The following is a 12,995-nucleotide window of genomic DNA, read 5'->3' as shown; positions in this document are numbered from 1 at the left end:
AGTTATATCTTTATATTCGTAGCGTTATGTTGGAGTGGCTCTGTGACGAGAAGATAGAAGTATAAAAAACCCAGATTTTCAAGTAACATTTCATATTACGGATACATGCGATACCACTCTATTTTCAGATATATTTGTACATATTTTCGGATATGAAGCATCTGATCCATGTTTTTCCATTATAAGATGGATGTATCAGCATCCTCGTGGTTCTTTGTATTGCTTAAGTTAGTGCATTACGCATCGTAAATTTTACATGCTTCTGGGTGATGCTTTGAAAATTACCTATTAATGTCACTACAAAGCATAAAACACAACCTTGTTTTTGTTTCTGTTTTATAAAATATGTGTAATATAATCCGTCTGAGATGCCACGTAAATCTAATTAATTTGCAAAGTTACATTATATAAAGTTACATTATATAAAAAAATGGCACTTTGTTGAAAAATACGTAATTTCTATTCACGCTCACATAAACACCATATTAATTAGTATAAATTGTATACCCTTGAAATTACGAAAGATTTATTAGAAAATTAGTGCACTGCAACAAGCCTGTAATTTTAAATAGGAAGTAGCTAAGGGTGGGATTTTATAAGAGACAAAAAGACTGTAACGTACTGTGACAGTACGCCCACACTGTCGCAGTAAGTAAAGGAATCCATTTCTCGATGCAATTCGTTGTACTTAAACATTAGTCATGGCGGTACGTTACAGTCATGTCACACAGATAGTGTCATGGAAATAAACATGTATCTTCCACGTTCACCATCTGAAGATGAGTCGGAAAATATTCGATTACTAATTAATGAAATAAACGGGTAGTTTAAAAAAATAGGCTTGTTGCAGTTTTCTGTGTTTATATATAGAATGTATTATGCGAGACAACATTCTTCTTGTCCATTATGCCACGTGACCTTGAGGCACATTTAGCACCGTACAACGAGCTGTCTCAATCGATCTGAACACGATCTCACCATGGAGATTTACTTTGGATTTTTCGGTTCAACTTGAATGACTTTGCTCCCCAAATTGTGGAATAAACTCAGCATAAAATATTTCCCAGTCGTTCAGTACCTTGGAGTGAAACGACTAATTAGTGGTAGTAAACTCAAATATCACACAGAACTACTGTAAGTGTTTCAACGAAACATAATTCATCCACGACACAGGTAACTTACAAAATGGTTCAAATGGCTCTGAGCACTATGCGACTTAATTTCTGAGGTCATCAGTCGCCTAGAACTTAGAACTAATTAAACCTAACTAACCTAAGGACATCACACACATCCATGCCTCAGGGAGGATGCGAACCTGCGACCGTAGCGGTCGCTCGGTTCCAGACTGTAGCGTCTAGAACCGCACGGTCACTCCGACCGGCTTGTAACTTACAAAACCAACCTTCTACTAATACTTGAGAATTACTTGTTAGTCTGCGACCATTACTATTTAGTTCTAACAGAGTCTACAGAAAATGTCTAAAGAGATGCTCGTTTCGCGAATGGTTCCTTTAGTACACTGTTTCCTAACCTGGGGGTAATTACCCCACGAGGGGTAAAATGAAATATTCTGAGGTGTATTAAGTAAACGACTGGATTCTGTTTGAGTCAGAAAACTAAATTATTTTCAAAAGATCATATTATTTTTACAGTTTTGTAAGACTAATATTGATTATGTGGTTATCAATAATTACTTTTTTTATCAATTAGTAGCATTAATGCGATGGAGGTTACAGATTATTCACATAGTCCACCCACTATACACTTATGTTGTGCTTTGTCCCGTACATCGCTGATGATAAAAATGAGGCATTTACCTAACAACCGCTAAATATCGCAAGACAATGTCTTCTTCACGTTGTAAATAATACCTATAGAGGTCCAGACGGAGTGGGGAGAGGGAGGGGGTCCGGGAGAGGGCGGGGGAACTAGCTAATGTCTAACTGCACTTAAGGGCAATGGTTTAAGAAAGTTGGGAATAACTGCTTTAGTAAGTGGTAGTGATTCATGGAGATACTCATGTAACTCTAGTGGCAGTCGTTACGCACTGAGAATCACAGAAAGGTTAGCCTCCAAAATCCTGAGGGCGTAGTTTCAGCCAAATATATCTGTAGAAATGTCCAAAACAGTGAATAAAAATATGAAGGTGTTACGGATTGTTATCGAAAGTCGTGAACAGCATAAGGAAGAATATACGTATACATATTACCGTCAGTTTGCGGATCGTAGATGCATTTGGAAGTATAACTCATATAATGGAACAATGATAAATTAAATCACCGATCTTAAAGCCAGAACGGTGGAATTACGTACTTTAGTCGACATTTTAACTCTTTATCACACAAGGAGGAAAGAGCTACAGCAGACGAAATGAATACAGTCAAGTATTCCGGCCAAATTAACCTTAATTTATGAGACACGGATCGGAAAAATACCCGTCCTTGACAAATCACCAAGCTCCCGATTATAAAGGTGCTGATTACCTTGTTTGCGGAGCAGTATCTCCCACCGCCAGTTCTCTAAAGAGTGGGTCTCCCATGTATAAAACAGCTTCTAACGTCTGATTACTTTATAAATGAGTTAATGTGTTAAATATCTGACGTTAAGCGTGTAAGCTGCTGGACCGCTGTAGTGGATGTAAACCTGCCATTTCGTACAGTGTTCATAAAGTCAGATTCAGTTATATTCTCGATTCTTCTTTTCACTGTTTGTTATTTCGCGATATTTTCAACCACTGACAGGGCTTTAGCTCGTGTGCTTTGAACAATTGGTCGCATAATCCTTTCGTACGGAGTTCGAATTAAACTGATAGGTTTGGGCAACTGGACAGACCAATTTTGATGTTTTCGTGTCACGCTGAGCTATGTATACCACCTCCATATACCTATTGGATAAATCATAATGACCGCGTCATCGTAAGTAAGCCTAACAGGTCGGAAGTAAGGAAACGTTTCCTGAGAATAAACGAAATGAGACGAAAAAATGTACATTTACGGAATGAAATCACAATCTCCTCTTTCACCAAGTTCCAAGTATACTCGTGTTCAGAAAAAAACAGAACAACTAGAGATAGGACGTTCATATTCACAGGACATATACATATGTTCTGCAGAAATACGAGGGTCACTCCAAAAGAAATGCACGCTATTTTTTTTAAAAAGTCCATCTTTTATTCTACATGTTTGAAAGTTTTACAGCGTGTAGATACATCCTTTAGGAACAATATAATTTCCATCCCTCTCAATTGCCTTACGCCATCTTGGAACCAGCGCCTTTATACCCGCACGGTGAAATTCTGGACCAACCTGTTGGAGCCACTGTTTGGCAGGGTGCACAAGGGAGTCATCTTCAAACTTGTTCCACGCAGAGAGTCTTTCAGTTTCCTAAAGAGATGATAGTCACATGGAGCCAGGTCAGGACTGTAAGGTGGGTGTTTCAGTGTTGTCCATCCAAGTTTTGTGATCGCTTCCATGGGTTTTTGACTGACATGTAGGCCGTGCATTGTCGTGCAACAGCACGACTCAGTCGAGCTTGAAGTTTCTTCAGTGTCATCACATATATGCATCAGAATTTATGGTGGTTCCACTTGGCGTGATGTCCACAAGCAAGAGTCCTTCGGAACCGAAAAACACTGTAGCCATAACTTTTCCAGCAGAAAGTGTGGTTTTGAATTTTTTTCCTTGGGTGAATTCGCATGATGCCACTCGATTGACTGCCTCTTCGTCTCTAGTGACAAATGATGGAACCATGTTTCATCACCTGTCACAGTGTAATTAGGCTGTTTAGGTTCTTATATTGGTAACGCCACCGCCACGTAGCGCTCTGTATGAAAATCACTGGCTGTGCTGCGTGCAGTCTGTGGCTGGTTTGCATTGTCGTTGGTTGGCTATTGTAGTGTTGGGCAGTTGGCTGTTAGCAGCGCGTAGCGTTGCGCAGTTGGAGGTGAGCCGCCAGCAATGGTGTGGTGGATGTGGGGAGAGAGATGGCGGAATTTTGAGAGCGGATGATCTGGACGTGTGTCCGTCAGAGCCAGTAAATTTGTAAGACTGGATGCCATGAACTGCTATATATATTATGACTTTTGAACACTATTAAGTTAAATACATTGTTTGTTCTCTATCAAAATCTTTCATTTGCTAACTATGCCTATCAGGAGTTAGTGCCTTAGTAGTTTGAAAAGTGTATTTAGCTGGCAGTAGTGGCGTTCGCTGTGTTGCAGTAGTTCGAGTAACGAAGATTTTTGTGAGGTAAGTGATTTGTGAAAGGTATAGGTTATTGTTAGTCAGCGCCATTCTTTTGTAGGGATTATTGAAAGTCAGATTGCGTTGCGCTAAAAAAAAAAATTGTGTGTCAGTTTAGTCTTGATCAGAATAGGTAAAGAGCGAAATGTCTGAGTACGTTCAGTTTTGCTCAGCTGTTTGAAAATCAAATAATGTAAGAGGTTTATCAGCACAGTAATTCAGTAATTGTTCTAAGGGGACGTTACAACAGTTCTTCCAAGAAATCCATCTCCACCATTCTCGTACTGTTCCAAAAGTTCAATGCATTCCGTTTTTCTTGTTTCTTTGTGAGCCACTGTCAACATCCTGGAAACCGACCTGGCACAAACCTTTCTTAACGCCAACACTTTCAGTATTCTGCAAAAACTTCCTTCCCCTATCCCAACGTAGCGTGACAATTCGTTCACTGTGATGCGTCTGTCAGCAGTCACCAATTCGTTAACTCTCTGCACATTGTCTGGAGTGTGTGCAGCACGAGGCCTGCCGTTGCGAGGACAATCCTTCCTCAATATTGCCGTGCCCGCTTTCATCACGTAACCTGCTTGCCCACCGACAAACTGTACTGCGATCGACAGCAGCATCTGCGAACACCTTTTTCAACCTCTTGTGGATGTTTCCCACTGTCTCCTTTTCACAGCACAGGAATTCTATGACAGCACGTTGCTTCTGACGAACGTCAAATGTAGCAGCCATCTTATAGACATGGTGTGACGGCGCCACTCACGGGAACAGGTTGAACTAAGTTTGAAAACAAGCGGGAAGGATGTATCTACACATGCAGAATGAAAACTATATTTTTATAAAAATAGTGTGCAATTCTTTTGGAGTGTCCTCATGTTAGCTTTTGAACAATGTCGGTGGTCGGGCTCAAGGTCAACATCGATATCGCGGCCCGACACCACCTACCCGTAAAATGTTGCCTGCAGTAACGGATCAGTGGGACTTGAGCAGATGTGCAGAATGCCTCGCAGACGTATGCGCGAGACGTACCGTCAAATCAGTGAGTTTGAAAGAGGGCGCATTATTGGCTTGAGAGAACGTGATGCATCCATCCGGGAAACTGTTGCTCGCGTGGAAGGAAGTATTTCGGCAGTGCAACTGGTGTGTGCAGAGTGGCTCACGGAAGGGCGCAGAACACGACGAGATGGTTCAGGTCGCACCACCCAGACCGCGACCTGAGAAACTCGACAGCTCCTCCGATGGCAATGAAGCACAAATCGCATTCTCCTCCGCTGTGGCGCAACAGTGGAACACATCGTACGCTAATGGGGTGACAGCCTGTCGCCGTTTATTGCGACATGGGTTACATGCGCGTCGTCCATTTATTTGCCTACCTATCACGAATGTGCAAAAACGTGCTAGACGGCAGTGGTGTATGGAACGGCGTTGCTGGGGACAGGTATGGCATCTTATAGCGCTTTCAGACGAATACAGGTTCTGTTTGTCAGAAAATGATGGCCGGATTTTGATTCGCCGCAAACAGGGAGAGCGGCGTCAGAATGAGCGTATTCGCACAAAACATACAGCGCGAGCTCAAGGCGTTTTGGTGTGGGGTGCTATTGGGGTACAACCAAAAATCACAGTTGGTGCGTGTTTAGGTCACTGTGACCAGTGTGACCTACGTGAATGACATCCTGCGACCCATAGCCATACCATTTCTGTACAACACTCCAGACACGATTTTTCAGCAAGGCAATGCACTGCACGACGACATGTTGCGGCACGAACACGTGCCTTCTTGGTATCGCAGGTTATCAGCTTTTTGCCCTGGCTCGCCAGATCGCCGGACTTGTCGCCAACCCAAAATGTGTGGGACATGGTGAAACGACGGGTTGAGCACTGTGACCCAGTACCAACCACCACAGATGGACATTGGAACCAATTGAATGAAGCATGTATGGCTATGCCACAGAACGCCATTCGCGTCTTATACGTTTCGATGCCATCACGCATGGAACAAGTTGTCAGGGCCCATGGCGGACCCCGTGGCTACTGTGCAACAGGACACTTGCTCAACCGAGGTGACTGAAATGCTGATCATTTATGCACAACATACTAATTAACATGTGCTATGAATATGAACGTCCTATCTCTAGTCGTTCTGTTTTTTTAGGAACATGAGAGCAAAAGCAAGCAAAGATTTTCATAAATGTGTTGCAAATCTTAAAGACTCTGAAACGGTTGGAGCTATCATCATTTGACAAAAATAAGTCACCAGTACTTTCTAGACAATTCCACTGGGTGCCTAATTAATTGGCCCAATAGTTGTTCTCATAACACAGAAACGCTTACGTTTATTTGAACGTAAATGATTCGCAAAATTAGTAACTTTGATTTAAAGAAACACATTTTCTCCCAAATTCTGAAGGTGTGATAATCCTATAATTTGTTCCGTATTGTCTGTGACTCAAATATCACGCAAACGACAATGCGAATGATTCTCTGAATAATTTTTCCTTTCCAGTACAGATTTAAGGCTGTCTGCTTTGACTAAGGCTACTAAAATAACTTTGTTAAATAACACATACAACAATTTATCACACAAAATAATTATTGAATGCCGGAATACTGCATGATAAGCCACAATAATGTCAATCCAGTCAATTCAAAACCAGGGGAAATACAGTCCTGGAAATGGAAAAAAGAACACATTGACACCGGTGTGTCAGACCCACCATACTCGCTCCGGACACTGCGAGAGGGCTGTACAAGCAATGATCACACGCACGGCACAGCGGACACACCAGGAACCGCGGTGTTGGCCGTCGAATGGCGCTAGCTGCGCAGCATTTGTGCACCACCGCCGTCAGTGTCAGACAGTTTGCCGTGGCATACGGAGCTCCATCGCAGTCTTTAACACTGGTAGCATGCCGCGACAGCGTGGACGTGAACCGTATGTGCAGTTGACGGACTTTGAGCGAGGGCGTATAGTGGGCATGCGGGAGGCCGGGTGGACGTACCGCCGAATTGCTCAACACGTGGGGCGTGAGGTCTCCACAGTACATCGATGTTGTCGCCAGTGGTCGGCGGAAGGTGCACGTGCCCGTCGACCTGGGACCGGACCGCAGCGACGCACGGATGCACGCCAAGACCGTAGGATCCTACGCAGTGCCGTAGGGGACCGCACCGCCACTTCCCAGCAAATTAGGGACACTGTGCTCCTGGTGTATCGGTGAGGACCATTCGCAACCGTCTCCATGAAGCTGGGCTACGGTCCCGCACACCGTTAGGCCGTCTTCCGCTCACGCCCCAACATCGTGCAGCCCGCCTCCAGTGGTGTCGCGACAGGCGTGAATGGAGGGACGAATGGAGACGTGTCGTCTTCAGCGATGAGAGTCGCTTCTGCCTTGGTGCCAATAATGGTCGTATGCGTGTTTGGCGCCGTGCAGGTGAGCGCCACAATCAGGACTGCATACGACCGAGGCACACAGGGCCATCACCCGGCATCATGGTGTGGGGAGCGATCTCCTACACTGGCCGTACACCACTGGTGATCGTCGAGGGGACACTGAATAGTGCACAGTACATCCAAACCGTCATCGAACCCATCGTTCTACCATTCCTAGACCGGCAAGGGAACTTGCTGTTCCAACAGGACAATGCACGTCCGCATGTATCCCGTGCCACCCAACGTGCTCTAGAAGGTGTAAGTCAACTACCCTGGCCAGCAAGATCTCCGGATCTGTCCCCCATTGAGCATGTTTGGGACTGAATGAAGCGTCGTCTCACGCGGTCTGCACGTCCAGCACGAACGCTGGTCCAACTGAGGCGCCAGGTGGAAATGGCATGGCAAGCCGTTCCACAGGACTACATCCAGCATCTCTACGATCGTCTCCATGGGAGAATAGCAGCCTGCATTGCTGCGAAAGGTGGATATACACTGTACTAGTGCCGACATTATGCATGCTCTGTTGCCTGTGTCTATGTGCCTGTGGTTCTATCAGTGTGATCATGTGATGTATCTGACCCCAGGAATGTGTCAATAAAGTTTCCCCTTCCTGGGACAATGAATTCACGGTGTTCTTATTTCAATTTCCAGGAGTGTAGTTAGAAAATACGTCAACAGTTATGCAAGATTAAGAGTCAGAAAACTGATATAAGACTGAAGGTCCTTTGCAACTGCTTCAACTGTTGAGCAAGGTCAATGAACAACACCGTCACTTTTAAGTTATTGCTGCCAACAAATGCTGTGACTCATATAAATATACGCATCCACACACATGCACGGACATACGGTAATTTAAACTCCTTGAGACATTTTAAAAATCGGTATTGCTTAACGGATAAACGTAATGTAGCAAATGATACAGTAAGGGAGTCGTTTTCAAGACGAATCCTCCACCGTAGCGTTTCACTTTTTCAGTTAGATTTACAACAAATAATGTAGGAAGGAAAAGATTTTGACAAAAATTCACATGCCTATAGCTTTTGCAGACTCTGTCAAGGCCTTTGTTTATGTTTAACAGCAGTACCCTCTGGCCAGTGGTTTGTAGTGGGTATCCCAACCAGTTAATAAATGTTATGAAAAGTTTATAGATAATGTGGAACATCAACATAAGCAGAAGTATACCAAAGACTGGGCAACGGCCTTGCCGCAGTGGATACACCGGTTCCCGTGAGATCACCGAAGTTAAGCGCTGTCGGGCGTGGCCTGCACTTGGATGGGTGACCATCCAGCCGCCATGTGCTGTTGCCATTTTTCGGGGTGCACTCAGCCTCGTGATGCCAATTGAGGAGCTACTCGACCGAATAGTAGCGGCTCCGGTCAAAGAAAACCATCATAACGACCGGGAGAGCGGTGTGCTGACCACATGCCCCTCCTGTCCGCATCCTCACTGGGGATGACACGGCGGTCGGATGGTCCCGATGGGCCACTTGTGGCCTGAAGACGGAGTGCTATACCAAAGCCTGAAGAAATTTTAACAAACAAGGGTGTATAACGCCATTTACTTTTTTCAACACCTGCATAAATGTCAGGAGACGGAACTGGAGGTTCCATGTAGATAAGCTTAATAGTTTATCAGAAGAAAATGTTTTAAATGTTTAATGCTGATTAATTCTCCAAGAAAGGGGAGATGGCTTATAACAAACACTGCAGCGTCTAAATCATGAATGTAAATAATGAGGTGTTATGATTTCTAAAGAAAACACTGACGGGTGTGCAACCAGAGAAAAAAAGCTGATTTGTACATGTAAAAAGTTACACTGCACGAAAAACTGTCCTTCCGACACATAAACCCGTATCCTATTTATGCGCAAAGAAGTGGCGATTTTATTCGTTTGATGAGGACTGGTATACTTCGTTTCGTGATAATGGAATGAATGCTTCCTGTTTTAATGGTTTCTCTAGTGGCGACTGCATCGAATGAAATAACTCATTAACGATGCCCCGAAAATTAGTCGTCGTGCGTCACTCGTACACGTCAGAGAATAATTAACATTTGTGATAAATTCTCGTACCGCTTCTCCTCTCCCGACAGCTTGCGCTTTCATTTATAACGCGCAACAAACTAGACAGTACACCTTCTTTGTGGCACAGAGAGGAAAAGACCGAAAGTGTCGTAGTCCATAACCCCTGTGAGAGCGACTGTGTCTGTGTGCTTACGTAAGGTAATATATGAATGTAGTGATACTGATCATACCAGGGGTGGACTGATACGGTTGGAAAATTTCTACGAAATAGTGAGAAATTGTATCAAGCGGCATTGTTTGTCAAAGAAATTTCGGGCTTGCAGCCGGTCGTCGTAAACTTCATTGCACGATATTTCGGCTGGACAACTGCTAGGCATCTTCAGGTGAGCCGAACGAGGACTGACGAAGTCGTTTTCTTTTTTTTTTCTTTATTGTTATTTTAAAACCTGTACAACAGGCAGGCTGGCAGCAGCATTCTACGCTGCTCTTCAGCCATAGAATACACCATGAGAAAAAACAGAAAGAATATACATAAGTTACAGAACGGCGGGCAATAAAACAGTAGACACATAAAGACAAACACGGAGCCGTTCACACTCGACGATAATCCACACTGCAAACTGTTGACACGACGCACAAACACTGAAGATGGCGATGGCACAGGTGAACGGTGGAGTGCGACGGTGAACACTGAACACTAAACACGACGGCACACGCGAGACATGGATGGCGATGATCTCTGGCGCGCGAAAGTCCACATAGCATGTGCGAGTCCGGGGACCTGCCAAGAGGCGAAGAAGGGTGGGGAGGGGGGTGGAGAGGGGAGAACAAAGATGCCAATGGCTGCGGAGATGGAAGGAGGAGTAGAAGGACAGGGGAGGGGAAGCCTGGGGGACGAGTGGGCACAAATGGAGGAGGGTGGTTCAAAAAGTGGCTCTGGGCACTATGGGACTCAACTGCTGAGGTAATTAGTCCCCTAGAACTTAGAACTAGTTAAATCTAACTAACCTAAGGACATCACACACATCCATGCCCGAGGCAGGCTTCGAACCTGCGACCGTAGCGGTCTCGCGGTTCCCACTTCGGCCAGCGGAGGGGGGAGGGAGGGTGCCCAAAGGAACAAACACAGGAAGAGGGAGGGAGGATCAAAGTTGGTATGAGGGGTAGATGGAGGGGAGGGGGACATCATCAGGGAGGGGGAGCTGGTGGAAGCCACCTTGGGAGAGGGTAAGGAGGGTGAAGAGATGGAGACCGGGTGGGACGTGGGAATACAGGCGCAGCAGCGGGCAGGGGTGGGAGAGGATGGGGGAGACAAGCGGGTGAGGAGGATCAAGTTTTCGGGAGGTGTACAGGATCTGTATCTGTTCAAGAAAAAGGAGGAGGTGGGGGAACGGAATGAGGTCGTACAGGATCTGCTTGGGGGAGGGGAGACGGATGCGATAGACGAGGCAGAGAGCTAGGCGTTCAAGGATCTGAAGGGATTTGTAAAAGTTAGGGGGGGCGGGGATCCAGGCAGGATGGGCGTAACAGAGGATAGGGTGGATGAGGGATTTATAGGTGTGGAGGATGGTGGTTCAGACCCCACGTATGGCCAGAAAGGAGCTTGAGGAGACGGAGTCGGGAGCGTGCCTTGGCTTGGATTGTCCGGAGATGGGGAGTCCAGGAGAGGCGACGGTCGAGGATGACGCCAAGGTACTTAAGGGTGTGGGTGAGGGTGATAGGACGGCCATAGATGGTGAGATAGAAATCAAGGAGGCGGAAGGAAGGGGTGGTTTTGCCTACAATGATCGCCTGGGTTTTGGAGGGATTGACCTTGAGCAACCACTGGTTGCACCAAGCGGTGAACCGCTCAAGATGGGATTGGAGAAGGTGTTGGGAACGCTGCAGGGTGGGGGCGAGGGCAAGGAAGACGAAGGCGTTCTGCACTCCATCTTATGTAGTGCGCTGATGGTACCGCCGCTCATGCGTTGAAGTTGCGGAGACAGAAGGGCCACACCGCCCTCGCTGGTGGAACTGCAAGACTCAAAACGTGTCGGTATAGTCACTGGCCGCAGCTATCTAAGTCTTATGGCGTCTTCGTCTCGAGCAAATTTCGGAGATGACGGGATTCCACGTGTTATTCAATTGGTAACCATTACATTTCCCGCAATGCGTGTTTAAACGGATTCTTTGATAATGGAGTCACAAAAAGTTATAGCTGTAGCCAAAATCGGAGTTTTGTCGTGCTCCATTAAATGTCCGTTGGGAATACAATGTTCCGCAACTGCAGAGATACTGGGTTGCAGTAGGCGAGTGCAACGTTGATGTTCCGTACAACGCTCTTCCGCCGTACGCGTTGTCTGTCCTATATAGACCATACCACAATGACACGGTATTTTGTGAATTCCCGCCTTCCGCAGTAACAAACCATCCTTCACCGATCCCAGCGAATCCGAAATCTTAGGAGGTGGACGAAAACCCACTTTCACATGGAAATTATTAAGAATCTTCGCTATTTTGAAGGAGATATTTCCAACGAAGGGAAGAAATACTAGGGACTCGGATGGCGCGTTGTCCTCTTTATCCACTTCCCTGTTCCTGGCTCTAGTTGAGAAGGCCCTGTTAATTTACAGTTCCACCAGCGAGGGCGCTGTCGCTGGGCGGTGTGGTCCTTCTGTCTCCCCGACTTCAACGCATGAGCGGCAGCACCATCAGCGCACTACATAAGACGTAGCGGAGAACGTCTTCGTCAGTCCTCGTTCGGCTCATCTGAAGATGGCTGGCAGTTGTCCAGCCGAAATATCGTGCAATGAAGTTTACGACGACCGGCTGCAAGCACGAAATCTCTTTGGACAGAAAATTTCAAAGTTTACAAGCGGAATTGTTGTTGGTAGTCTGGCTCCTGTAAACGGTTGATCCGTCTCTAATGACCTCGTTGTCGACGGAACATTGAATCCTAATCTTCCTGATACGGTTAGTTGAAACTTTCGAATACTAGCAGCAACTTGTTATCAGCTACCTCAAAGCGCACCCGATTGGGCGAAGATGGTGTGAGCCAAAATTGCAAGTGCAAGCAGCATTTACTGTGCTGTATCATCATTTAAAAAAGTAAAGTGAAAACCGTCGATAACGCCTAGCCACAATTTACAAAATGTAGGGAAATGTTCGAAGAGTTTTAGCACATGTTGGCTCTCATTCACTTTGTTCTGAGGATCACAAATAATTGGAATGACATACCTTGCCAAAAGAAGTTCGCAAAAACCTCTGCCCTTTTTGGTAACAGGAGATTTATTTGTGAACTTGTTGTGTCTGTTCCAGATACCC

General features: G+C 45.6%; 1 pseudogene; it reads left to right on the top strand.

The window, feature by feature from the left end:
- Positions 1–8,859: 8,859 nt before the first annotated feature.
- LOC124790846 lies at positions 8,860–8,976 on the top strand (annotated as a pseudogene).
- The last annotated feature ends 4,019 nt before the right edge of the window (positions 8,977–12,995 follow it).

The sequence above is a fragment of the Schistocerca piceifrons genome, chromosome 3, assembly GCF_021461385.2.
Source record: "Schistocerca piceifrons isolate TAMUIC-IGC-003096 chromosome 3, iqSchPice1.1, whole genome shotgun sequence".
NCBI lineage: Eukaryota > Metazoa > Arthropoda > Insecta > Orthoptera > Acrididae > Schistocerca > Schistocerca piceifrons.
This window is presented reverse-complemented; position numbering and strand designations above follow the sequence as displayed.